This window comes from Pelodiscus sinensis, chromosome 3 (assembly GCF_049634645.1).
Source record: "Pelodiscus sinensis isolate JC-2024 chromosome 3, ASM4963464v1, whole genome shotgun sequence".
Classification (NCBI taxonomy): domain Eukaryota; kingdom Metazoa; phylum Chordata; order Testudines; family Trionychidae; genus Pelodiscus; species Pelodiscus sinensis.
Genome location: NC_134713.1, coordinates 82,171,012 through 82,194,565, shown reverse-complemented (window position 1 = coordinate 82,194,565; position 23,554 = coordinate 82,171,012). Strand labels below are relative to the sequence as shown.

Here is a 23,554-nt window from a genome sequence, read left to right as displayed (position 1 = left end):
TGCAGTACATTCCATTTTCAACAGGGGCCAGAATTCTTTATTTAGAATTTTAGACACATTGCAATATGTTGCTTAAATAACATGCAAGAGAAAGTTTCTTGCAAGAACTAGCCAATGGAATTGAGATGAAAACTGTCGTCTAAGGAGACTGATAATGGGCCGTAGGTCCTGTTATCTGTAGGTCACTGATTCAAGTACATCAGAGGATGGTAGCGATCAAAAGTCTTCAATCAGCTGGAAGGCAATTCTGAAATGCAAGTGAAAAGAGCTAGTGAACTGAGCCAAGGACAGATGTATAGATGATCACTGACACAAGTTGACACACAGTGCCTGTCTACAATCAGCAGGGAGACTCAGACTCTTCTCTTCCCTGGCTCTTCTAGCATGTAGCTGAAGAATATGGTGGGGAGAGGGAGGAGGCTGGTGTAGGTAAATTGCACTGCAGAGGATCCCAGAGCTTTAGCAATTACTAGTACAGCAAAGGAGGAAGAGTTAATCAAATACTCAGGAAAAACAATGTATTCTTTTAAGAGAATATAGCACTGATAACAGCAATAAGGGATATGTAGCAGCAACAAGTACTTACAAAGAACAGATAATTAATCATTTAAAAAAATCACAGTCTTTTTCTCTGGCTCTTAACCAAATCCTGTTCAATTCTCATCAATTCTTCAATGCTTTAAACTTACTTCCTATGTCATTTGACTTTACTATAAATTCTAAGCTCCTGCTTTGCAGATCTGTTGTTAACAATTACCACAAAACTCCAGATGTATTGAACAATTTACCCAGAGTATATGTGAAAATTAACTGCAATTTCATTGCATTTGACTAGACCAAGATCTTATGGAGACAAACCATTTACAACAGGGGCAAAAGGAAAGATAGCTCACTGCTGTAACTCTATTATTTTCCAGTATAAAATATAGTGTAGTTAGTTGAGTCTCAATACACTACTAGAAAAGATTGTCTCTATCCAAGTAGCACTTAATCTCTATTACCTGGAGGTTAAAAAGTCAAAAAACAATCATCCATGTCAGTGATTCCTGCAGTGGGTTGTTACTGAACCATGTAAGGTCGTTTAAATGGGGAGAATTAACTCCCAGAAGCTTCATGCATCAGAGATATTACAGTACTTTTCAGCCCCATATCTCCTCCATTTAAAGCAATGACTAGGTTCTGTGGACATCTCATCAAAGGTGTCCTGCTAAAGCAAAAAGCAATGTTTTTTTATCTTTTGATAGTCATTTATTGGTTTAGTAACTGAAAATATGTAAAGATGGATGGTGAGACAGAAAAACAGCAACTGCGATGGCATTACCAGACTACTGAGGAGTTAGGATACGCAGGGAAATGGATAAAGATGTATTGAGCCTGCTAAACAGTGCAGCCTGTGCAGTTAGCTCATGAAAATATTGGCAGGGTGTATTTTGTGGTTTTTGTAGTCCATTAATACATCTTTTAAACATGTGTGTGTGCATGCTCATAAACACAGAGGTTGAAACCTGTCATAAATGACCCCCCAAGAGACCAGGAAAATCATTTGCCTAGTAAATGTGGTCTTTGAATATCAGCTGGACAAAACAGGACTAGAAATCTTTGGGGTAGATTAAAGGAGTCACCAAGGTCACAGTACTACGTGTGATAACAAGGTTGCTTATTACAGATTTCCCTCTTCACTGGAATTTAAATGTATAAAATGGCCATATGGGAGGGTAATGAAAATTCCCCGTGTTGATTTCTAATATAACTACCCAGGATTGATTTTTATTAGCTAATTTGCTTTCCCCAAAAGCCCTACATAAAATAAAAAATGCTAGAGAAAATAGTTTCTCTGCAATGTTTATGTTTAGGGTATTTTTGACTATTTTTTTAACTGTTGTAGAAATCAAATATTACTTTGATCCCTCAGCAGGCAACTGAAATGGACAAGGGAAAAGTACTTTGATTCCCTCCCTCCCCCACATACAACCCAAAAAGGACTGGTAAAATCACATTAAATAAAATTCTAAAATAGTTGCTATTTTAAAACATTTACAACTTTTGGGGAGGCACCTGGTGCCCATTTCCATGGAAACAGAAGCTGAGACAATAGTACAGGTTTACAACCTGCAGTTTATGATTTTGGCTTCCAGCTGTGAATGGAAAAACTCTGTTTGGGAAACAGTAGCAGACTGAAGTCTATTCTCCTTCATGGGCTAAATTCTGGTATGCTTACCCAGTACCTGTTTTACTTGGCAGATAATTCTGTTCATTTCCACAGAACTACCCATGGAATGAAAGTCAGTAAAATCTGGCCCTGGATACATGCCTGGAAAAAAAAAAAAGATTTAATAATGAAAATTTGCTTTAAAAGAAGCATTTTTGTGTCCTACTCACCAATTAAAATACATGTAATATGGCTTTAATTTAAAACATCCAAAATGATAAGCAACATAATAATAAGCAATAATAATTTTGAAAAAGATGCCTTATATTTGTAGCTGTGCAGGTCCCAGAATGTTAGAGAGAAAAGGTAGGTGAGATAATATCTTTTATTCGATCAGCTTTTATTGTCTCTCTCACCAACAGAAAAGATATTATCTTGTGTAACTTGTCTCTCTACTATAGTTTGAACCTCCCAAATCCAAGTCTCTCTGGTCCAGCAACATCCATGGTCTCGCATGACCACAGATGTTTGCTAGACCAAAGAGCCATGGAGGCAGGAGCAGGAGCCAGCCACAGAATGCAGGGCTGGGAGCCCTGGCTGGTCCAGCAGTCGCATGGCCAGGTGATGGCTGTGTAGCCCCGGCCTAGTTTGGGGAACCCCCAGTATTAGTGGGGCCAGGTGGGGGAGAGGAGCTCCACCCCAGCTGGAAAACCCCCAACATCAGTGGAGCCAGGCAGCAAACAGGAAGCCCCTGCCTCAGCTGCAGAACTCCCTGCAGCAGGAGAGCCAGGTGGCAGCCAGGCAGCCCTGGGCCCAGAATCCCAAGGAGCCTTCAGTAGGAGCAGGAGTGGCAGCTGGGCAGCTCCAGATAGGGAACCCCAGAAACTCACAGCAGCAGCTGGCTGGGCGGCCTCAGTCAGGAAACTCCCAAACAATATCAGGGCCAGCTGGCAGTGGGACCAGCAGCAGCCAGGCAGTCCTGGCTGGAAGCTGAGGAACTTTGCTGACAGCAGAATGGGATCCTCAGCCTTGGGAGCCTGGGAATGGGCAGCCAGCGGGGAAACATTGACCTCTCTTGCTCTGGCAAACTTCCTGGTTTGGGACCACTCAGGTCCCAAGGGTGCCAGACCAGTGAGGTCCAATGTGTATTCTGAATATTGTCTTGTACCAGATAAGCCAAATTTCAATTTCATTTACACTAATTTTATTCTATTCTTCTTGATTAGCTGATGTCACTCAATCTTCTTCAGATCTAATATGACATGTGGATTTCTCTGACATGGAAAGTTCTGCTTTTCCAGATAGGAAAGGTTTTATTGGCTTATTTTTGACAGTTGAGTACAATATCATTATTTTCTTCATCATCATCTTGTTGCTGATGCCGAAGCAGATTTTGAATGTGGACTGGTAAGCGCTTATGACGTCTTTTCAAGGCTGGCATATCCAGCACAATTACACCTTTTACAATTATAATACACTGTAATACAGATTCATAGATTTTAAAGCCAAAAGAGATTACCAGATGATGATCAGCTATACTGATCTCCTGTAGGGCACATGTAATATCATTTCATCCATTTGAGCCCAATAACTTGTTTGACTAAAGCATCTCTTCCCAAAAGGCATCCAAATCTTGATTTGAAAACATTGAGATGTAAAATCTACCACTTCCCTTGGTCATTTATCCCAAAGGTTAGTATCTCTCTCTACTTTTTAAAAAAGTACTTTATTGCTAATGTGAATTTGTCCGGCATTAACTTCCAGCCATTGTGCTTTACTGGAAATGATTACACTATAAAATTGACTTAAGCATTTTTTCCTTTATTCTTTACTTATTTTTACCATTTTCCCCTAGGAAACCATATTTCTTCACTTGTCACATAACTTAGGGTAAATGCCTTGTGCGACGTGCAGGGGCACCTGATGTGCGGTTGCTGTTAACAATACCAGAAGGGGAAGAGATGAGTGCCTAATTCCCCTGTGCACTGGAATGAATATTACCTTACTATATTGTGACATGTCCTGTCCACCAGCATAAGTCACACTATAGTGGGACACATGACAACACGTCATGTAACAGGAACTATGCAGTTAGTGAGAAATAGTTCAGCAGGATATGCCATAAGGAAAGCTTTGAAAAGACACCGTCTTAGGGGTATAAAATAACCCTGTGCTTTTATATTGTAAAAAGTACAAAACTGAAGTAGAAAGCCAGGGTATATTTCACTTCTATTATCAAGTGTTATTGCTTATAGAGGACATACAAGTATTTTGATTCAATATACTTTATTGTATTTTTATTTATGACATGATCCATCCTTAGCCAATCCATTAGATCTTATGATGGATGTGAAGCCTTTAGAGTCAAAGTATTTTTCAGGTCTCTTGCAGGTCCCCCCCCATTCTACATTCTAAGGGTATGTCTAGACTACATGGCTCTGTCATCAGAGCAATGTAGATTAGTTTACTAGACATACCCAAATGAAGCAGCGATTTAAATAATCGCCACTTCGTTTAAATTAAAATGGCTGCCTCGCTGAGCCTATCAGCTGTTTGTCTGCTCAGCGCGCTAGTCTGGACGCTCCGCGGTCGACATCAAAGGCATTTGTCGACTGCCCCGGTAAGCCTCACCCCACGAGCGTCCAGACTAGCGCGCTGAGCCGACAAACAGCTGATTGGCTCAATGTGGCAGCCATTTTAATGTAAATGAAGCAGCAATTATTTAAATCGCCGCTTAATTTGGGTATGTCTAGTAAACTAATTTACATGGCTCTGATAACAGAGCCATGTAGTCGAGACATACCCTAAGTGCCAGAGAGAAGAAAAGCCTTGAGAGATCTAAATCACCAAGATAATTAGTTCCTTCTCAGTAGACTCTTGAGGAGTTGGGTTCTCTTGCTTCATGTTCAAGTAGCATTTGCCAAGCTCAGTCTACATCATAATTCTAATATGTTCAGACAATCAGTTAAAAATTCTGGTGCTATAACTGTACAAAGATCTATTGACTCTAGTGGAGTTTCATTTATATCAGCAGAAAACGGGACTCATCAGTTATAGAATCATAGTATACTAGAGCTAGAAAGGACCTCGAGAGGTCATTGAGTCACCTGCCCTCATGGCAGGATCAAGCACTGTCTATATCATCCTTGACAGGTGTCTGTCTAACCTGCTCTTAAATATCTCCAGTGATGGACATTCCACAACCCCTCCCTTCTACCCTACCACTCCAGGCAATTTATTCCAGTGTTTAACCACTCTGACAGTTAGGAAGTTTTTCCTAATGTCCAACCTAAACCTCCCTTGCTGAAATTTAAGCCCATTGCTTTTTGTCCTATCATCAGAGGCCAAGGAGAACAATTTTTCCCCCTCCTCTTTGTAACACCCTTTTAGATACTTGAAAACTGCTATCATGTCCCCTCTCAATCTTCTCTTCTAAACTAAACAAGCCCAGTTCTTTCAGTCTTCCTTCATAGGTCATGTTTTCTAGGCCTTTAAACATTCTTGTTGCTCTTCTCGGAGCCTTCTCCAATTTTTCCACACCCTTCTTGAAAATTGGTGCCCAGAACTGGACACAGTACCTCAATCAGCGTAGAGTAGAGCAGAAGAGTGACTTCTCATGTCTTGCTCTTATTAATGCATCCCAGAATCATGTTTGCTTTTTTTGAAACTGTGTCTCACTGTTAACTCATATTTAGCTTGTGGTCCACTATGACCCCTAGATCTCTTTCTGCAGTATGCCTTCCTAGACAATCACTTCCCATTCTGTATGCATGAAACCGATTGTTCCTTTGTAAATGGAATACTTTGCATTTGCCCTTATTAACCTTCATCCTGTTTACCTCAGACCATTTCTCCTGTTTGTCCAGATAATTTTGAATTATGACCCTGTCCTTCAAAGCATCCATCATGGTAATATCTAGCTGCTTCCCGGATACATTGCATTGCTAGCGTTGTTGAAATATTGTCAAGCTGAAGGATTTCTTACTATGACTCCTGTAACCCTCATTATACGAGGAGTAAGGGAAGTCGGAGGAAGAATGCTCTATTTCGAAATAAGTGCTGTGTAGATGCTCCCCATTTAAAAATAAGCTACACAATTGATGTAGCTCAATTTGCGTAGCTTATTTTGAGTTAAGCCCTGCAGTGTAGATGCATTCTCAGTGTCCCCTAAATAAAGGCCATACAGCAACACAAAGGTTTGTACTCCTCACTAGCTCTTCTGCTGCCAACTGAGTCCTTACTCTGCCCCAGACCCTTCTCCATGGAGCTGCTGATTCGGTCCTTCTTGTTGGGAACTCAGCCTTCTGGCTCTGCCTTCCTTCTGCATCTCAGTACACACCCTGAGAGAGAAGGCAGTATCTCTACTGCTCTCTTTTGGAGAGCTCCTCTCTGATTGGTTGGATGAGAGAGAAGCCCAGCTCCACCATATCCTACTGGTCCCTTAAAGTGACAATTTCCTGTACTTTTTTTCTACCCAATTACTAACTCCCTGTGGCCTGCTTCTTCTCTTCCTGTTACACGGCCATTTCCAGGGTTTTTGTTTATTTCATGAGTCTTAAAGAGCCAGTATACTGCATTACATTCAGGTTAAAAGTTCTGGCTTTAGAGCAGGTACTGTTTCCTGTTTTATTCACTATGCTTACAATGGGAAATGCCACTGTAACAGGTAATGTCTGTAGAGCCTGAATACAAGAATGAACTTTGAAGTGGAAGCACTGTATAGAACTTGAAAGCCTTGTTCCTGTTACAGAGGAAATGCTTTCTAATTAATAAGATTTTGAAACATACTCTGAAAGTGGTCAGATTCTGATTAAGGCTCATTTATCTAGAAACTGATTTGGAACTGACACTCCTTGACCAAAAATTAATTCTCTCTCACATGCTTCATCCTGTAAGTTGCTTTGTCCAAAAGAAGCCCAGATCTCATGGCTGGAGATGTGGACACTGATCTGAGCTGGACTTCATCTGTTGATGGCTTTGGAGTTCAAGACAATGGTAGTGTCTTGGGAGCCAGGGGAGGAGTCGAAGCACATGCATGGGATGCTCTTGACATTTTCTCCCAGCTAAAGAGAGAGTGGCTGCATCCTACTCACGCAACAGCTTCTGCTTAGTGCCTGCCTACTTCCCTCAGTTAAAATAATCCAGTCTGGAGGTGACACACATAACTCATTATGGCCAGATCCTCTTTTGGGAGGTAGAGGAAAAGTTTCCTAGCATGCTGCTGATAGAAGAGGTGTTGTTCCCCAACAGACATTACATGGTCCTCTAGCCTAAGTAATACATTAAATTCAGTGATATATGAAAGACTGATGATCACATACACCAGGGGTGAAGACCCTCAGGCCCAGGGGCCAGATGTGGCCCCCTCAATGTGCCTAGATCCAGCCCCTGAAGCTCAGGGCCCCCCAATCAGGGAGCCCATGCTGGCACTTCAGCCTCCTGCTGCCCCACCATGGGATTGGAGCACACAAAATCTACTAGGCTGAGATCCCTAGGCTCTAGTGTGCAAGGGGAATGTGAGGCATGTCCTTCTCCTCCATCAGTGAGGGGTTTTTTGATTGTTTGTTTGTTTGTTTTGTGAGTCTTGTTTGTGTGCGGCCCTTGACTGATTTCTCCATGGGTCAGTGGCCCCCAACCCCAAAAAGGTTCCCCTCTCCTGGTGTACACCCTAAAGATTTAAAGGCATCGAGGGCCTGATCCAAATTGTATTAAAGCCAGTAGAAACTTATATTGACTTCAGTGGTTTTGAATCAGGCCCTAAATTATTGGATTTTTAAAAATTTCTCCTTGCAGGTATATTTTATTGTTTAGATATTATCAAGGGTCTGATCCCGTGAACACATTTACTTAGGAATAACTGTCCCTATGAGTTGTCCCATTCTCACATACATAAAGTTACATCATAAACTGTTTTCTGGAATCAGCTCAAGCCTTTACCCCTTAAGACATCCCTCTAATTCATTCCCAGACCGCAATCCCATTTAACAGAAATAAAAATTACCAACCACACTTCAGTGTCCTCTTTGTTGGAAAGATGTGAATCACTTTCCACAATCCAACAGTCTGTCTTCAGGGTGTAGCTGGTACAAGGTGTTCTTGCTATCAGAGGATCAAAATAGCTTTGCATCATAACAAAGCTGTACTGTAGCGAACAGCAGAGACAAGCGCTTGTTTTTTGCAGTGGGGGAAGGACGTTCCCTCTCGAAGCAAAACATGCATGCATTTTAAGCATTCTCTCTTCATGTGGGGTGTGAGGATTCTGTTCCCCACACTTTGTTTGATAAACTATCAGAGGCCCTTTTTTGCTACCTGACTCCTCAGCAGTAATTCAAAGAGCAGGGCAAAACCAGGCCTAACCTCAATTTCCTGTGTTGAATGTGCAGCTGTCTGATTGATGGCCTGATGAATTATTAATGAAAGGGCCTTGTGTGCATATTCATGGAAAGATCTCTTCATTAATTCATAAAGCAGCTGCTGCAAAGGCATTGAGTGCAGGGCTCAGTCTCCTCCCACGTGAGGGCATATAAGAAGTGTGCCTCTTCCCTAACCTCTTAACAGATTCTTGCCCTTACCACAGCTTTGTTTATTTTCTGCCACAACAGCAGCTCTTTCCTATTTTTAAACCCTTCTTTGCACCAGCAAGGGGACTCTGGTTGCCAGCCAGCCACCAACCAGAGGGACCGAGACGATACAGCGCTAGTTCCCAAATAACGTTACTTATGAAAAATAAAATGTAATGGCAGTACCTGGAGTCCATGGCTCATTTCAATTATTTTCTAATTGTTTTCAGATGCTGCACTGCATGCTTCATTTAGTTCTACAATCAACACTACATGCAGCATGGTGGTGTTTGTCACAGAAGACCAAGGAGAAATAGAAATATCCCATAGGAAATGATGCAAAATAATAAGATACATTTTTGTAGCGAAATGAAACAGTAAACACAAGGAGCTGGAAGAAAAAAGTCTCTTTTTACAAACTGTTGATTGTTATTGAAACTTATTCTAACAAAAAAAATTAAAAGCCACGAGAACTTCCAAAATGCCCAAATATTAGGAGAGCTATAGCATATCCACCTGTACAGATGTGCAGCTCTCTTTTTCACTCTGAAATAAACCCAAACATTTAATAGGCCTGTCTGACTCTCTTTATGCCCGTCTGTACATAATTTGCAAGTTGGGTAGTCACAAAACCAAGGGATAAACTGCTTAGCTACAAACCTGTGCCTACCAATATCTTATTAACATAATGAAAGTGAGCGCTTTTATACAAAAGTTACAAGCCCCTCATTTTTAGAAGTGTAAACCTCACATTACTGAGAAGCTGAGCTGAGAGGGAGGTATATGCTTTTTGAAAATTTCATGAATATATTCAAAGGATTTGGATCTCGAAATCATGCTAGAAATCTCACAGGTCCTTGCAGTCATATCATCGTGGACTTAAAGGATGGCACATGATAAATCTGTCTGGACTACTCAGTTCTTGAATAAGAAACCTCCAGGGAAAACCCAGTTGATGATATAGCAGGTAGCATTCATTTCCCTTGGGACCTGATCCTGTAAACACTTATGTGCACACTTAGCGTTATGAACAGGAGTAGTCCAATTTTAGTTGTATTGATAAATTCATAGTCATGGATTTGAAGGCCAAAAGGGACCATTATATCTACTAGTCTGAGCTCCTCTATAACACAGGTAACCCAATATTTCATTACGTTACTTCTGTAGGGAGTCCAAACACTTGAGTATAAGTCAAAGGTTTTTCACTTCCCCTAGTTTTGCATACAACAGTTTCTCTACAAAACATGTTAATTGTGCTTTAGGTAAACTGGAAACACTTCCTCGTTTTTTGTAGTGTTCTCTGTATTTCACTCTACTTACTAAAGGAAATGGCTACTGAATACTGCAAATTCTGAGATAATGTTATTCACTGGTGTAACGCAATAAGCACATTTTTAAATGTGATCTGCTATCTTACCTTCTATTTGTCTGAGAACATCTTTTCACTACATTTAATAGGCAGTGTCTGCTATACAGTGGAGATAATAGTACATAACCAACTATTAATAAAAATATGCTCATGTAGAGGTAGAACCTGGAAAAGTCGAACAGTCCTGTCACTGGGATTTCAGTGCTTGATGAATTTCACACCTCGGCACTACCTTTAGCTATCTTTTTATCACTCATCACCATGACACTTCAGCTTTAGTACTGTAGTAGAAAGCACTCTGTTCAACCTCTGACTTTTTAGTCCATTTTTTGCTATTTACTTTTTCTGTCACTTCACAGCAAAATGTGTGTGACCTCAGTGCTCGTTATTAAGCTAGAGACAGCTATAGTCACATGGCTGAAACAGAGAGCTCTACATAACATTGTTTGTTTAAACAATACACATCTTTCCTGGTAGAGAACTTATTTTTACCCAATCCCTGCAGAAACCTGCTACAAACAGCGGACTGTGGTATGAATTATTTTCTCATCCTTCCCCATGGGGTGTACAAACATTTCTTCAGATGTGTGAGGAACTGCTCCAAGCAGGCTATCTCTGCAGACTGTGGGTGAAAGTACATTTGTGTTGTTATCATCTGAATCCGCTTGTGATATGGAAGAGAAATATAGGTCAGTGACAATTCATTCCATGACATAAGGACAGGGAAATTCTTCTGCCTGATGAGGATAAAAAACACATCTGAATTTCAATCTGGGCTGCAGGTAAATATCGTTACTCTTTTCTGAAGTAACTGTGTAAGTGAATGCTGTGGATAAAATTCGATTTCCATGACACATTTTCCAATGCTTTCATGCAATGGTGTTGTTTCCTGATACTCTGAAGTATTTTATTAGTGTCTGGCAGACTGTCCCCTGGCAGTCTGTTCCCCTGGTTTTGAAAAGGAAATAGGATTCTTTCTTGGGGGAAACACCATTTTTTTTCAGGTAGATTAAGGGCATGAACCAGGGCACTTTTTGGATCAGGCTGAATCCTGACATTGCAACATAAACCCATCTCTCGTCTGTCATAGGTATTAGGCTTCAAGTTTATAACATTGCATTTAATTATATCAGTCTTGAATTCAGCTGAATTTTGAAACAGCAAACATTTGATGGAATTACAATTTCCTTTCCATGTAATTAAAAATAAATGAACACCCCAATATAAGCAAATAAACTCAGACAAAATAAGAATCAGCTTAGACGTTCATGAAAACTGTGAACTTTGGCACAAAACTACTGGCACGTTACATCCAATGCCTGAGAATGAAAGTGTCAAAATACAACAAAAAATATTTCCAGCTACACCAGAAAGGAAAGTATTTTGAATAGCTTGTGACATTGGTGCAGTCTTCATTGGTGGAAGATACACATCCATAATGGATCAATTCAGTGTGTAGTCAAGGAAAACTTTTGGATTCCTTGCTGATTCTGGAAGATAAAGTCCTTTCCTGGTTGATGAAAACCGGGCCTTAGTTATGCACACCATTATCATCTCAGATGAATTACAATAACCCAACATACGTGGGCACGAAGCTCTCAGCACTCAGGAAATTCTAACAAGTTCATAATGCTACAGAGTCTCCTAATCAGCACAAACTCCTGCAAACACATCAGATCAGTCCTCTATTTTCTATACCATCTCCCCCTAGAATTTTGAATCAAGTTCAAGGACTTGGTGCTTATCTTCAGTTGACTCAATGGCTAAAAAACTAAAGCTCTAGGATGAAGACTGTGGTTGACAACTTCTCCCTTCTGGCACAGTAGAATGCTCAATGATCAGAATAAAGCTAGTCTGTGTGCAAGACAGACCTTTTTCTGAGTGCAGCCAAGAACTAGGGGCAATCACAAACCTTACTATTTTCTGCTTCGATTGTGAAGCACATATCTTTGACTTTGCAATCAATACAATCAATAAGTAGCAAAAGGTATATTTATACTTCCAAAAAATAAAAAATAAACCAATCCACACTACGAAAACAAGGTACCTCACTACTGCCCATGCTTTTCCCTCTGGAGAAATGAGAGAACAATGTTGCTATGTATACACTGGCAGCTTCTTGCACAAGAACTGTTTTGTGGAAGAGTTCTTGCACAAAAAGTCTTCCACAAGAGCACGTCTACAGAGGCATGTGATTTTGCGCAAGAGATGTGCTTTTGCACAAGAGTGTCTATGGCAGTGTGGATGCTCTCTTGAGCAAGAAATCTCTGATGGCCATTTTAGCCATAGGGGTTTCTTGCACAAGAAATTCATGTTGCTTGTCTACACTGCCCTCGGCTGTGTCTACACTGGCATGAATTTCCGGAAATGCTTAAAATGGAATACTATTCCGTTTTCAGTTTTTCCGGAAAAGGAGCGTCTACATTGGCAGGCTGCTTTTCCGGAAAAGCCCTTTTTCTGGAAAAGCTTCTGTGGCCAATGTAGACGCGCTTTTCCGGAAAAGAGCCCCGATCGCCATTTTCGCGATCAGGGCTTTTTTCCGGGAAAGACTACTGGGCTGTCTACACTGGCCCTTTTCCGGAACAGTGTTCCGGAATAAGGACTTATGCCCGAGCGGGAGCAGAATAGTTTTTCCGGAATAGCAGCTGATTTTGTACAGTAGAGCATCGTTGCTTTTCCAGAAATTCAAGGGCCAGTGTAGACAGTTCGCAGCTTTTTCCGGAAAAGCGGCTGATTTTCCGGAATAAGTGGCCCAGTGTGTGTGTGTGTGTGTTGGCATGTATCCACAGCTGCTCAACGCACTGCTGGAAGTCACTCAATATGTTGTGGAAGGTGTAAAAATCTGAGTAGAATAGAACAGAAGTCAGAATAACTGGACATATATATTTTGTTGATGAAAGAATCTCAGACCTTGAGGATGAACATCCAGACCCCAAGCACATGTGCATTTGAACCAAACCCTTTATAACTAAAACATGAGTCATTATCTGCTGTTTAGGTTCCTTACAAAAGAGAAAATATATATGATTCCTTGTTTGAATCACATTACCACTGAATAGCGTGCCTGCTGTTACCCGGACTCAGGCTAGGTTTTTATTTTCATACTAATGAAGGAAAATCTGTAGCATATGACAAATTCTGCACACGTATTTTGCTTATTTCCTTACATGTTAACCTTAGTGTTCAAGTCTTTTATTCCACATTCCTTACAATAGCTCCTTTGTTGTCACTGTGTTTAATAATGATGCCCTCTGGTATTGTAGCAGCATGACTACAACACCTGTTTCCATGCTGATAGACTTCCATGCTAGTGCCAAGCTACTGATCTGGCAACACATTCAGATCCAGCGTTTGACATACTTCTGTCCCCTCCCCCCCACCCTTCTCCTGCTTTTCTTTGCTTATGCACATGATTCATGTAATTTATAGGTATATGCCTATTTGTATGGGTGTGCCTTTCAGGTGTTGGGTGGATGATTCACTTGGCAGATACTGTGGGATAAGGTTAAATACTGAGTTCTCTATAAAACTGACTTCAATTGCAAAGCAAAGATATAGAAATGGAGATGAGTGAGGGAGTTGGACAACTTTGATCCAAATTATTCCCTTCCTCTTTTCCTAATTTTAATTATATTGTTCTTGCAGATATTTGAGTATGGTTTAAGGGGCAAGTTCCACTCTCAAGTATATCTGCATAATTTTAATGGAGCCAACTGAATTAATCTTGATTTATGTTGATGTACACAAGAGCAGAATTTGGTCCAGACTCTCATATTTAGGGAACATTTTCCATGTTATAAATAAGGCAGTTTGTGTTTGAAACACTGAGGTTCCTGTTTGTTTATAATACTAATAAAAAGTAGATTGAATTGTTTTTTGACAAATGACCTGTTTTGTTGCTTAAACAAAAATAACTCAGCAAAATATCAGATCCTTCAGCAATACCCTCTAGCTTGATGTTTAAATTGCACTCTCCCCTTTCTAATGGAAATGGGAATGTGGTTGATACAAATTACCATTGCATATTTAAATGAATAACTATACTCTTTTCTCTTCAAAAAGACTCTCAGACAGATCCTGTCATCTGTAGGTTGAGTAGCATATACAGGCAACTCTCAGAATTGTTATTCCAAATGAGTAAGGGTGGAGAAAAGGGCCCCCAGTTCTGCTCCTTGTGTTCTGAGAGCCTGTGTACTTGAATTTGCTCCTAAAGGCTTGATTTTGCCATTCATCTTCATAATAAGTAGTTCAGTGGGGTTGCATGCAGAGTAATTAAATATTCAGCATGAATAATGGTGACAGGATCTGGCCCTAATTATTCACAGGACAATAAAATGGATGAGCCCTTGAGAGTGAGAGGACTGCAGCAGAGTTTTCTTTAATTCATTTTTAAATTGCCCACAGTCTATGAGAGGAACAGAAATATTTAGTTGGAAAACTTTGTATTAAGCTTATGACTCCATTTACAAATAATGATAGAATTCTAGATCCATAGAAATGAAGGACTTACAGGGACTTCAAATGGTTATCTGGTGCATCCAGATGTGCTAAAATAGAATTAAATATATCTAAACCAGGGTTAACAATAAAACAGAGGTGGTTCACCAGGGTTAGTCCCTGGCAGGGTGCGCTGTTGTATTTACCTGCACCTCTGCAGGTACAGTCACATGCAGTTCCCATTCACTTTGGCTGTTCCCGGACAATGTGTGGCACAGACTGGGACACCATTTTCCACAGCTCCTATTGCTCAGGAACAGTGGTCCATGGCCAAATGGAGTGGCAACCACCAGTACCAGCGGAGCAGGTAAATACAGCAGAGGCCCACCAGGGGCTAACCCTGGCAAACACTCTCTGGTCCACAGGCAGGTTATTGTCTGCTGTTCATTTAGACCATCCCTGACTGGGGGTTGTCTAACCTCTTCTTAAAAACCTTCAATAATGGAGATTCCAATGCCTTCCCCTAAGTAATCTGTTCCAGTAAAATTTCAATGTTCACCTTACACTAAGGAAAACTTTGGAATGAAGTCTTTTTCCATTTCTGGCACATCAGTCTTCAGGCATAATAGAAGTAAGTGATTATTCTGATTTACATGAAATATCAGAATTACCTTAGGAGTGAATTTCAGGTGTAGTCATAGTGAGACATTTTACTTATGGAATTATGGTGGGACTGCCATTAGGTTTCCAACTGTGGCTGTGAGGCAACAAGGAGGGGATCTTTATTGATAGATGGAACATCAAGTGAGTAGCACATCAATGTGTGACATACTGAATGCTGAAAATTAAGCTCCTAAAGAGGGGTTGGCTTCATTACCACAGCAAAGATTCTAATTAAACCTTTTAAAAACCTAGATATGGCTAGGTGAATAAGGACAGAGTAACTATAGGTTGGTGGATCACCAGAGTTGACTGTTGCCAGGTAAATCCATAGTAAGCAGAAGGGAAGACTTGTCATCTTCAGGGTAAGGAGATAAACCAAGATGACAGGAATTCCTAGTGTTTTGGAGACATATAATAGTGCTGATCCTTGATTCTGTGGGAATCCTTTCTGCTATTATTAAGAACAACTTCTACATTGAGTACCGATTGATCTCTTGAAGATTTTGAGAGCTGTCCTGCTGGTGTAATTTCCCTTTAAAGTCTAAGAACTTAGAATAATTTAGAAAATCATACTTAGCTTGCCATGCTTGATATTCTAAAATGGAAGCTAGTAGATATAAATTCCTTCCTCCCAGGAAGTAAAGAAGCTTGGTTTCTTTATCAGTGTGGGTGGCTTTTGAGTATTGCTATCTAAATATTTCTGTGTCTGCTTGAACAATGGAAGGGTTAGGTGGAGGGTGTGTAAATAGAAACTTGGCTTCCTTTGCCAGGACAAAGTAATTTTTCTTCACTCTCTTGGGAATAGGTGCACATATTATTGGTGTATGCTACACAGTGCTTGATGGTTCCAGTGTGACTTTCTTCACTGGACGTGCTATTCAGTTGGAACATATTGGCTATACAATGTCCAGGTGCTTATATTTTGTGTCCTGGACCTCCTCTAAGGAGGCATGGAGCTTTTTTGCCACCTTTAATAGCAGCTCCTGCAATTACTTATGGTCATCTGGAGGAAATAGCAAAGGAGATGAGTCAGATATCCCTAGATACTGGTGGAACTACTGTGTCCAGTTTGTTCTTTATCTTCTATGAGTTCAGTAGCAAGTTCTGATTATTCTCTTAGATGGAAGGAGTGGTATGACTCTGGATTAGATCATGCAGTCATGTGTATGGGTCCTATGGTTTCCAATAAGACCTATATGATGGGTTGAACCTGGGGCGTGGGGGTCTCCAAGGAATGAGGTACCACTGATCCCAAGGAAGGTGTCCCAGGTTGGGTGGATGAGGCTGGTACCAATCTCCCTTAGCAGAGGTAATGATGTACATTTGATTCTACTAATGCAGAAAAGAGCCTTCAGCTCAACTGGTGATGTCTTCAATACCATCCACAGAAAGCTGCAGCTAGTAGGTGGGATGGTGGATGGAATTCTTCTCCCAGAATCCTCCTTGACAGGGTTAAAATCTCCCTACCAAAGATTGATTCCCTCAACAAGGGAATCTGGGAAAACAAAAAAGTCTTCCTCAGAAGGCCAATATATAAGCAGTCATGGTCAGTTAAATTTTTATCAGATGCTCTTTGCCAGTACTAGTGACTCTCAGTCCTTTGACTTAGTTGTGACCATAGATGGCACCAATCTTAGTGCAAAGTCTGGTATCAGAGGATCCTTTCTCCTGAGCAACTTATTATTATTACATTGTGGTTTAGGACAACCCATATCCTTGGAAGGTGAGTGTGAAGTTTCACATGAATTGTACAGAGTATGGGGAAGATTCAGTCTCTTATGCTTCTAAGAGTGACCATTTCTGTCATGGTGAAGAGTTCCTGAGTTATTCTTCATTGGACCTCATGCTAAGACGCATGCCCTTTCCCTGGCCTGGGTCTGAGTAGGGCCTCATTGCTTTTTCCATGACATGCTTCATAAACTGCAGTTCTCATGCCTGTCAAGTCTGGTGGGTAAATAGCAGAGATAAGAGCTTCTCTAGGACAAAAGGTTATCATTGCTGACCAAGAAGAAGCAGAGACAGGAGGTGTCACTCCTAAAGCCTGGTACTCTGGAAATAATATAAGACCCATGCCAGGGAAGCCAGGTAGTTCTATACGCCTATACAAAATAATGGTATAAAACTCAGAAATATTTAGGAATTTGAAGACAGAAAGAAAGGCTCCATACACTGGAGAGTCTGATTCAGGACAAGCAGTGCTATGAAGAAATTGGAGGGGCATCAATCCTTCCCACCTTATGCCCTCAGTTTGTAGCACAAGAAGGATAAGGTTTCAACCAGTAGACATTACTTGTAATAATTCTATGTGTCTGAAACTAGACAGCCCTTGAGCTGCTCACTTTGGAATATACACAGGGAAGAGCCCTCAGAGAAGGACTGGTGAGTATGTATGCTTTTGCCCTCTACTGGCAAGAATTGGAACTGCTCAACTGTACAGTAAGGCTATATTTCTAGCTGCTAAAAATAATCAAGTGGTAGGATCTTATGCCTTGGGGTAGGAGGCTCTGAGATCAGTCACTGCTAACAGTGAAAGTACCAAACAGTCTGAAGGTGCAGCACAGTGACTACTAAAGATCTAGATCCAGTATTATAATTAAAATATGTATATTTTCTTAGACCTAAGAAAAATAGCTCATAATGAAACAAACATTAGCTCAGCAAAAAAAATCTTATTGGTAAATAATTTTTGATAGAGAAACTTGAACATATAAATTATTCACAGAACATTAATGATGCATCTAATAAACTAGTTAATTAAAAAAAATCCTCAATAGCCAAAGGTTCAGCTGAGCAGTCCTCTTTCTGAAATTCTGCACACAGTCATTTGCATCTAAAAGATGGAGCCTCTTTGTAAATAGAAAAGGTTGACTCATTGGCTATAGCACTTCAGTGGGGTTAAATCAGCTGCTGGTCCAAGTTTGTTCTCTGGCATTCAGCTTCCTGCCATGGGCGCCTCCAGATCTCTCTGTTGTGACAGCAGCTTTAAGGGTTTAACAACACAGTGCCTTTTGATCTCATTTCAGCAGCTGTGATTAAATAGACACACATCACTTGCTGTGCTACTATGTGAGGAGCCCATGGTTCACCTTCACTGAATTAGTACCTGCTGAGCACTGCAAATATTTGAAATGTCACTCCATTTGATAATGTCACAGAGGGGCTGCAAATACCAGAAAACGGCACCAAGGAAACATTTAACATATGCAGTGGCATGTATAGCATGTCATTTTCTCTAGAAAAAAAAAAAGTTAAATGGAAACTAAAACCCAGAAGAGGTTAAGTTCAGCAGATCTAATAACCCAAAGTGGGACATGTTCCTGTTATTGATCACTTTTATAACATAATGAGTTAGTGTGGGTGTTTGAGAGAGAAAATGCAAACTCTCTACTGTTCACAGGAATTAATTTCTGTCGACAAAAGATTGGGGGACTCACAGCACAATAGTCCAGCTGGTTCCATTAGCATTCTACACAGATTCATTACATCAGCTCATTTCTAAACGGAGACTACAGCATCGCTGTGACACCTTTCTTGCATTTTCCCAGTCAAGAGTCCCAAACCATAGGAAGTTATTTGTCTGAGGAGTAGAAGCCTATGATCACAAAACCAGGTGAAAGTGGAAGTGATAGAGCTGTCTACCACATTTCAGTCTGCTGTGTACATAGGTATCTTACAAAGGGAAGCAGGAAACAAGTTACAATTGGTTCTGGGGGCTGAATTGGAATGTCTTCATCCTAAAACTGTACAACAAAGCCACAAGGCAGTGCAGCTAATCAGATGACACACAGTAATCAGATGAATATATTTATTTATAAATGTTATTTACAAAATTAATGCCTCCTAAAAACTACTATTGCAGACAAGATAAGACTCAATTTAATTACAGGCTTTTCAGAAAAAGTAGAGACCAGGCAATAGCTGGTAGTGTACCACATAGTCTATTTTGTGGGAGGTGGGAGAAGTAAATGCTTTTTCTTTCTATTCTAATGAAGCCTAATGCTTCACTTAGTGCAAATATATCTAATTTGTAATTAGGAGAGCAAAACCTTAGCAGGAGGAGTTTTTAGTGAGACTTATATTATTTGTTTTATCCCACTGTCCAGTTATTTTCAAGCACATAAACAGTTTGCTGGTTGCTCCAAAGAGTTATTTTTTAATCCAGATAACTGAAAATTATCAGACATTATTATCTTGAAAACACTAGTGAGAGCAATGTTTTCTATCACCAGCAACCCTGCTAAAGTTGGGTTTATCACCACTGGTTTTACCAGTCACTCTCCTTCTTTTTTTCCTGTATCACTTCAGAACAAGAAGCAACCACTGGAGAATGAACAAGAGAATTGGTCACTGCCACTTAAAATGAACAAGAGAATTGGTCACTGCCACTTAAACTGTGTGCATATATATATATATATATATATATATATATATGTATATATATATATGTGTATATATATATGTGTATATATATGTATATAATCTGGGTAAGGAGGAAGAGATACTAATAGGTACTGAATAGAAAGGATACGGATGCTGTTTTATGGTTGGTATCATAGTAGGAACTAGTGGCCCCACTCACAGACCAGGTGCTGATTGTGCTTGACACCATGCCCATAGAGTCCCTGCCTAAAGATATTTCAAATTAGGGTGGCAAGGTCTTCACTTAGGCCCCTTGCTCTAGGGCACCTTCTGGTCCACAAATCAGCTAGAGACCCCTTCTGTTGCAGTCACCCATGTCTTTTATTGTCAGTTTCCCACCACCTTCTATTTACAAAGCTTTTGGATTACTGCAAACTCATCCAGCTTCACCATCTACCTAGGGGGCACACTCAACCACACACCCCAGACCTCTCCCTCCTTTCACTTCCCCACTGGTTCCTTTATATAGCCCTCTTGCTAATGAGGCCCACAGCTGCTTCTAATAGCCCTTCAAGCCTGGGCTTGTTCAGCTGTTTGCCATCAGCCTTTTCAGCCAGGCTATAGTGGCAGAGCTCTGGCTTAGCCAGCAGTCTATCACAGTAGCAAATTGCATAAACTCCTCTGTCTTCCTGGGAAACTCTTCAAGGAGAGGGGTTGCATTCTGGTGGAAAATAGACCTCAGTATTAAGGCTGCCCTTCTCTACATGTTTGCTGAGGAGGAGCAGGTTTTAAATCCAGTTGGGATCATTTGGAGCATATTGATGGAAGCTGTACAGGAGATGGCCTGAATCAAAGCAGATATCCTGGCTCAACTTCACCTTTCTAGATTCCACTGAATAAATCAGGCTTGTAATTTGCCCTAAAACAGCCCTAAAAATAGCTACCACTCAAAAGGAATATTTATGGTGGTACAGCATTTAGCCTGCTTGTGTCATGATACTAAAAATATAGGGCAAAACCTTGACCCTCCCCAAACCATTGCTGATACCCAATAGCAACTAGCTCTACCCCATGCACAATGGCTACGTCTACACTGGCAGCTTCTTGTGCAAGAACTCTTTTGCGGAAGAGTTCTTGTGCAAAAACTCTTCCAGAAGAGAGCATCTACACTGGCATGTGTGTTTGCGCAAGAAATGTGCTTTTGCGCAAGAGCATCTATGCCAGTGTAGATGCTCTCTTGCGCAAGAAAGCTCTGATGGCCACTTTAACCATAGGGCTTTCTTGTGCAAGAAATTCATGTTGCCTGTCTACACTGGCCTCTTGTGCAAGAACAGTTACGCAAAAGGGCTTATTCCTGAATGGGAGTGTCAGAGTTCTGATGCAAGAAGCCCTGATTTCATACATTAGAACGTCAGTTTACTTGCGGAAGAACATGCGGCCAGTGTAGACAGGCTGCAAGTTTTTGCACAAGAGCGGCCGTTTTTGCACAAGATTGTGCCAGTATAGACACAGCCACTGTGTACATTTGCATCCATTAATACTACCCTATGCATCTTCAGGGGGTATAGTGGTGTAAGGGGTCAGTAGCCAATGTGGCTAGCAAAATGATTAACTGGGCAACCTGGGCAATCTACACCTCTAAGAATCAAGCTGAGTTTAGAGAATCATACTCCCTAAAAACTCCCCTAGCCTAAAGGTAAAGGATCTTTAATAGACATTTTGACATTAGATGATGATTGGTGGTTGTTGTTTTTTTTGGGGTGGTTGGTGTTTATTAAGAATAGATATAAGGTGCAAATATTAACAAACAGTACATCACTGCATATTACAGAACAGCAAAAATTATTACAATGATTATTGCTTATTATATGTCACCCTGTTCTAAGTTGGTTTATATATTTATCCTTCCAGTCATTTGCAATCAGAGGAAATGGATTCCATTCCAGTTTTATATTGATTACTTCCATTAGTCCATTGGGCACTATTTTTAGCCTATTTTCCCGTTTCTGTAGTTTCAGTGGCTGTATAGATATATAAGTGCATCAGATAAAATTCAGGTCTGTATTGTTAATGTCTTTATATCTGTCTTTGTCTAGTAAACGTGTACTTAATTGATCCTGAACTATGAATCTTTGCTAAGAAACTGATCTTCAAAAACAAGCTTATCAATTATTGGGTCCCATACATTTTTTGCCTAGCAAGAGAAGAATAAGATATTACTATCTAATATGTGCAGGATGCGAAAAGCTTTTGCATTTTGCTGAACTCTTCTAATTTATCCTTTGATCAGGTTATTAGACAATTATGTTAGATGTTCTTTTTCATCTATCTAGTTTAGCTGAAATCTGTTCTTTCCCCCCCTAATCAGGATACTATTATGTGTCTGATTAATGCTTGTAACTTATTGATTGTTCTGACACAAAGCTTAGCTAAAAGCTAGAAATGTGAAGGATGTTTTAGTGATATAGGAACTTGAAATTCCCATTCTAAAATTTTCAAGTAAAGATTTGTTAATTTGTCCACTTCCTGTATTCTATTACTCATTAGCTAACCTAAAGCGTCTAGTGTTTCTTTTCATATCAGTTATTTTTAATACACATCCACTATTCACTACTGCTTGTGGCAGAGCCTGCCTTTGAATAAAAAAGGAAGTACAGGATATTTATGAAATCCCTCCCTCCACACACACACACACACACACACACACACACACACACACACACACACACACACACACTCACTTGATAATTAGGGTATGAAGCTAGGTCTAGCACATTAGTTTGTGTCTCTGAAGAATTCCGATTTAGATTTAGCTCTAAAGGAGTAACAGAATCCAAGCTACTTATAGCTGTGAGTGGTGAGAGCCATCAATATTTTGGGGCATAGTTGTTTTATTCACCTTAATACTCATTCTGTAATTTCCTGGGGTTTTATTTAAATGAGCTCCACATAATGAGACCTAATCACCAGGAAGTTCTGTAATCTCTGTTACCCAGGGTGTGGGAGGTGTCATTTACTTCACTCTCATACCCAGGGCATAAAGTAAGCTTGAAATGGTATTTCTTTGAAACGGGGTTGCTGTGTTGACTCAGGCTCAGCTAGGTATATGTTGCTTCAGTAAATAAATCTCAGATGTGTTAGTCTACATCTGCAAAAACAATGAGGAGTCCTGTGGCACCTTAAAGACTAAGGCTACATCTAGACTGGCCCCTTCTTCGGAAGAGGCATGCTAATTTCTAACTTTGGAATAGGGAAATCCGCGGGGGATTTAAATATCCCCCGCGGGATTTAAATTAACATGGCAGCTTTTTTTCCGGCTTGGGGAAAAGCCGGAAAAGAGTGTCCAGACTGGCGCGATCCTCCGGAATAAAGCCCTTTTCCGGAGGATCTCTTATTCCTACTTCAAAGTATCTTATTCAAAGTAGGAATAAGAGATCCTCCGGAAAAGGGCTTTATTCCGGAGGATCGCGCCAGTCTGGATGCTCTTTTCCGGCTTTTCCCCAAGCCAGAAAAAAAGCGGCGGCCATGTTTATTTAAATCCCGCGGGGGATATTTAAATCCCCCGCGGATTTCCCTATTCCAAAGTTAGAAATTAGCATGCCTCTTCCGAAGAAGGGGCTAGTCTAGACGTAGCCTAACAGATATAATTGGGCATAAGCTTTCATGGGTCAAATGAAAAAATGTGGTTTTACCTATGAAAGCTTATGCTCAAATACATTTGTTAAGTCTTCAAGGTGCCACAAGACTCCACATTGTTTCTTTATAAATAAATATACAGTAGACGTCCGATAATATGGAAAATATGGGACCTAGGTGGTGCCGGATTATCAGATATGCCAGACTATCAGGAGGTACTATAAATTGGTTATATATATACTGTATACATTATATACTGTATATAAAGTGTTCTTAACCCTTTTTATTGTACATACTGTATACAGTATACTGTAATGTTTTAGTTTTTTTAAGCCTTTTTTACCCTTTTTGCTCAGTTCAGCTGCTGCCACTGTTACCTTG

General features: G+C 40.4%; 2 long non-coding RNA genes across 2 annotated transcripts in view; one reads left to right on the top strand and one right to left on the bottom strand.

Moving 5' to 3' along the window:
- Positions 1-9,652, top strand: part of LOC142827619 (uncharacterized) — a 47,773-nt gene extending 38,121 nt beyond the window's left edge. The window contains exon 3 of the long non-coding RNA XR_012902315.1: positions 8,940-9,652. This is a non-coding gene — a long non-coding RNA (uncharacterized LOC142827619). The remainder of the gene's footprint in view (positions 1-8,939) is intronic.
- Positions 11-8,533, bottom strand: LOC142827618 (uncharacterized). Its single transcript, XR_012902314.1, has 3 exons — positions 8,155-8,533; positions 2,219-2,311; positions 11-247 (listed from the first exon to the last, which is right to left on the bottom strand). It is a non-coding gene; the product is annotated as an uncharacterized LOC142827618 (long non-coding RNA).
- Positions 9,653-23,554: the final 13,902 nt, after the last annotated feature.